Genomic DNA, 5,522 nt, shown 5'->3' with positions numbered 1-5,522 from the left:
GCACACAAAGTTGGTATTTTTTGGATATTAAAGGTCGTTGATTTATATAGCTTTCAGGTTAGCGATCTCAGTGGTACCATTTGGATCTTTTTTTACGAGTAAATTGGTGACAATTTTCTCCGTTATCTTACACTTTATTTATTAATATTCACCGTTAGCTTTCACTTGACTATTTTCTATGTTATCCTATTCCTATTATAAAATCTTAATGGCATGTATGTTTTTTATAATTACTTTTCAATTACGGAATAATTTTTTATAGTTTTATTTAACAAAACCCGTGTATACACGGGTCCTTAACTAGTTTATATTTATATACGGACTAATTTATACGGAGATCTAAGGTAGATTAGATTGGGCCAATGAAGTATGAGGTGGTGACCCATATCTATTCTATTTTATTATCTATGTATCTATCTATTTCTATCTATTCTATCTATCTATCTATCTATCTATCTATCTATCTATTACATAGTATAAAGCACAGGGTTAATTCTAGGTGTCACTCAACTAATCACTCATTAATTAAAGTAATCCACATGTTAATCAACCATTAGTGGGATTAATCCAACTTAACAACCCTAAGCATCCGCCACGTGTCCTGTTAACTTCTCATTTTTAAAGAAAGAAAAAAAAAAAACCCACAGCACAACCCTAATCCGCTTCACCCCTCTATCCGTCGTCTTCTTCTTCGATTCATCAGAAAAATTCGAAATCCTTTCATCGCCACTCACATACCATAATTTCAGACTCAATTTGCTGAATAAAATGATGTATTAATCAATCGAATGCGTTTCTGTCTTCTACATCCTTTACGTTACAACCCTAAACCAAAAACTCTGCTATTGTCGATCCAATCATCTGATTCATGTGGAAACCCTATATCAGTTTTACGTTCCATCAAAAAACCTCTTCCAATCTCTCATTCAAACAATCCGTTTCTTCGTGTTCATCAATTAGGGCATCCTAATTGATCGATCTTTGTTACGCATCCTGAATCCGGTTAAAAAAGAATCCGGCGATTGCAGCGATTATTGTTATTTACATATTCAGATTCAAAGGCATTTGCAGCGATTTAGGGTGTGCATCTTTCTTTGCAGCGATTTAGGGTTTGCAAATCAGTTATATCCCTTATTAAGGTTTGTTTTTAATCATTCATCCTATATCAATCTTAATTGTTTGTATGTAAGAATTATAAGTGATAGTTGCTGTAATTATTGGTTTTACATTAGTTCATTCTACATAATAATTATCTATAAGTCTATCAGATGGTTGACGATATTTCTCAATGAGGTTGTATATGGATTTTTTTTTAGGCATAAATATTGTGTTCTATAGCTAAAATTAGTTATTTAAGTACACATGTTGACTTCTGTTACAGCAGCATTATATGCATTATGTGAAGGTAAAAAGAATTGACTTCTGTTACATGTAATTTACTGTTTTGTAACAAGCATAATTTCTTAGCTGCAACCTTTTAACAAAGTGAACATGACTCATAAAAGAAACATGGTATTTGTGGTCTCTGCTCATTGAAATTAGTAAGTGAAACTGAGTCAAATAGATTATTTACAATATCATTTTTGTGGTCTCTATTCACTATCTTTTGGTTAATTGTGAATACGTTCATTTGTATAACAGGTTCAAATTTTCAGATTCAGATGTAAATGGTTTTTAAACCATCAATCTAATACTTTTTTTGCAGCTTACTACTAAGACTAAGTAGTGCTTTTCTATTTCTTTAAGTTATCTATACTTTCAGAGTGGGCTACATAATTTCTATTTATGTTGTTATTCAGTTATTTCACATATTTATATACTAATTGTTTAATTTTAACATGAACAGTTAAGCCCAATGAATTGGTTCAAGACTCGATCTAATTCATTTTGCAAGGGGATAAGGTGTCAATTCTGTTTTCCTTAATGAAATTGTTGTACTCCAATCACCTCACTGACCATTTCGACATATGTGACACGTTTGTGGATAAAATTTTCGACTTGTGCCATGATTTTCGACATATGTGACATGTTCACACTGACCATTTCCCAATTGGACACCAAACGGGTCAAGTGTCCAAATAGTCAAATGTATTTTCTGACTCATTATGTTATTAACATTTAATATTGTATTTACATCAATATCTTAATTGTTCAGGTCTTAGTGATTATTACTTGATTATCCCTGGTCAAAGAAAACTGATGCCACCTGATCCAACAAATTTGATGAAATATCACAACGCTATTTGGCAATTGGCAACTGTAATATTGGTCAGAGAAATCGGATGTAACTGCTCTTACAAAATGTAAGTTCCAAATTCTATTAAATCGAAACGTTTTTTTTTAAATTTTAATTTCAATCTTCTGATGCAACTTTTTTTTTTAATAAAACAAGCTCTAGGTATTGACTGATTTAGAGATGATAGTTTGTTGTACAAAAGTAAGGAGTATATTTTAGAGTACACATATGCTGATAGCAGAGAGTTAAATGTCTATGGTCACCCTCTTTTCACTCTTTTTGAAGCAGCTATTAGTACTTATTTCAATTTCAATATGCATCTGTATATAAATTTTCTAAACTAATGTTTAATATTTGAGTCTTTTTGTTGTAAATGTTGAATTATAAAGTTTGTTTTTATATGCAGCATCTTTTTGTCCTCAGTCACATTTGTGAGTTTAGAGAAAGTTCAAATTTTATTTTAAATATACTCATAAGAATAGAATTTATGAGAATGCACTTGTGCTGTTTAAAAGTATGATTACCTAAGGATTCATGTAACTTGTGAGTTAGTGTATGAAAAAACATCGGCTTGCTAACTGAAACTAAAATGGAGTTTCTACTCTGATTTTTTTCCTGAAGTTGTAATTGTACGTGTTTTATTTGCAGAATGATGTTCCTTTGACAGAATGTTGCAGCTGTGCGTATATAAGTTTGAACATCAAATTCAGACTTTTTTTTTTTTTTTTTATCATAAGGTCTCAGTTATCATGATTGGACCAATTAGGACCAGGAACTCGATTAGCTCTGTTTAGAGTTTCCTTCAAGAACTAAACTTATAGCAGCTGTTTTATTCTTTGGATGAAGGAATCGTAAAAAGGTATGTTAAAAAACACTCTTTTGACAATTACTAGATTTGACAAAATATTGGGTCAAACACGGGTCAAAACACGTTGGGTTAGGATGACCCATAATAGTTTTTATCTAATTTAGTGGTATACGTATAATGACAAAAAGTTAGATGCTCTCTGGAGTACCCTTATGTTTCTAATATAATACATTAGAAGGTTTGTTGCGGTAGAAATATACTCGGGATGACTTCCGACATGTTCCCTTGCAATCTGTTTTTTTTTTATTATGACCAATTATTGTGTAAATGTGTTGCCTTGGATATTTTGTTTGGGATAATGCTAAACTCTATGATTGTTCTGCTACGTCAGGATCACATATATGAGAATGACCTTAATATATTTGTTGAGAGCGGTGTTTTTTCCGAGCTTATTGTAGCCTTCTCTCGTGAAGGCCCCATGAACGACTATGTGCAACACAAGATGAGTCAGAAGGTACGAAAAAATAAAAACAAATGTCACTCTTTTCGACTTAAGTATTTATATTAATAGGCATGTTTTATATTACAAAATAATAACCAAAATGATTTGTAATTTATATAAACTTTTTGAACATAGAAAACTTAGGATGTTGTCTACATCTAAAATATATTTTGGGCGGTTTCCAAACCCGTTACCCATCTATTTGTGTTGTTTCTATAATCTGCACAAGTTGACCCATTTATAAGTGAATGGGTTAAAGTTGATACCTTTATATTGATGTTAAATGCTTCTTATTTTATTTTCATTTTTTTAAGCAAAACGCTATGTTGGAAGAGGCATGCACGCAAACATCTTATCTATTCCAAAGTAAGATATACAATTTGTCGATCATTTAGCTTTGCGCATATGATTATTTATGAATTTATCGCATTTGTTCTTAGGTACACATTGTTTTGGATATTTTAGCTAATAAGTAAGTTTGCATTCAGCTACTATGCGGAAGTAATTTTGTCGCTTTTCATGTAGTTACAAAAAATATCAACCTTATTGCTAATTAAACCTAATTTCTGTACCTATGCAAGCGCTTGTGTATCTAAGGTTAAGAAAAATAAGTTCAAATGGTTCGCTCTAGATGTTTTGTCTATCTACAATTTTTGGGTCATGGGCATCATGATGACATGATCCATTAACCAATGGGTCATATGATAATTGATTTAGTTGGATCACGGGTTAGATCACTTGATTATCCACTCTAATCCTTTGATTGGCTATGATGAAAGCCATATGTTGCCAAATGAGTTGCCGTGTTGCACATCAGCGGGCTCTATTTTTTGCTTCGATCATGCATTTTATTTATTAAACCATTTCACATGCAAACATACTTATTCAATAATGTTCCTTATTTTATGCGTTTTTCGTAAATGTGTAAAATTTTTCATATTCATATCAATCTATTTGGGTAAAAAATTATATTGCTTTAGTAAATTGGGTCAACATTACCTTTGCATGAATAAGATGGATACATTGGGGTTTAAATACTTCTGCATAGCTGATTTGGGTGACCTGTGTCATCATTCCTGTTAATTGGGTCAAGGTTATTGATGCTACTTTATCTTTGATAATGGTCAAACTTGCTACTAATATGGGTTTCGGGTCAACATTGCTACTGATAATGTTATATCATATCGTTAATTGATATAACATTATGCGTTTCCACTTTCTCCCGAAATTTTAAGCTGTTGAAGGTGTTGACGAATCTTCTGGAAATAGATGCGGGTCCGTTTCGTTTTAGGGTGCGTTAACCTGTGCTAAAATCGAGTCAGGTTCTCCCTATTCCTCATTTACAGTGTATATATATATATATATATATATATATATATATATATATATATATATATATATATATATATATATATATATATATATATATATATATATATATTGTAAATGAGGAATAGGGAGAACCTGACTCGATTTTAGCACAGGTTAATGCACAAAATTCCAAAAAAAGGGGAAATTTTTTTTTTTGCTTCCCACCGCTTCCCCCGATTGGTTACTTCCCCATTGATCTTGCCCCTATATATATATATATATATAGGGGCAGGATCAATGGGGAAGTAACCAATCGGGGGAAACGGGGGGAAGCCAAATTTTTTTTTTTTCCGTTTTTTTTGGAAATTTTTTTCCCGGCATCAAGATCACACGAAAATATGAACATTTAGAAGAGACACTTCGTGATGAATGTTATTATTTAGACGGGAAAACGATCGACAAAAATAACATTCAAGATAATATTGTTCGTGAAGAATATGAACGATTTTTTTTCATGTTTTGTGATGTAAAATTTAGCCCGATTTAGAGTTTAGGGTTTAGGGCTTAGGGTTTAGGGTTCGGTGTTTTGGGTTTATTCCATAAACCCAAAACACCAAACCCTAAACCCTAAACTCTAAACCGTTCGTGTTAAAAACTCAATCTAA

General features: G+C 31.8%; 1 long non-coding RNA gene across 2 annotated transcripts; it reads left to right on the top strand.

Annotated features, from left to right (window-relative positions):
- The first annotated feature begins 682 nt into the window (after window positions 1-682).
- On the top strand, window positions 683-4,115 carry LOC139899316 (uncharacterized). Of its 2 annotated transcripts, XR_011777417.1 has the most exons (7): window positions 683-1,139; window positions 1,847-1,902; window positions 2,156-2,303; window positions 2,885-3,095; window positions 3,436-3,558; window positions 3,861-3,912; window positions 3,987-4,115. It is a non-coding gene; the product is annotated as an uncharacterized lncRNA (long non-coding RNA). The 2 variants fall into 2 exon arrangements; XR_011777416.1 differs by having other exon boundaries at window positions 3,861-4,092.
- Window positions 4,116-5,522: the final 1,407 nt, after the last annotated feature.

Source organism: Rutidosis leptorrhynchoides, chromosome 3 (genome assembly GCF_046630445.1).
Source record: "Rutidosis leptorrhynchoides isolate AG116_Rl617_1_P2 chromosome 3, CSIRO_AGI_Rlap_v1, whole genome shotgun sequence".
Lineage (NCBI taxonomy): Eukaryota > Viridiplantae > Streptophyta > Magnoliopsida > Asterales > Asteraceae > Rutidosis > Rutidosis leptorrhynchoides.
The sequence above is the reverse complement of the archived record's forward strand: the minus strand, read 5'-3'. Positions and strand labels throughout refer to the sequence as shown.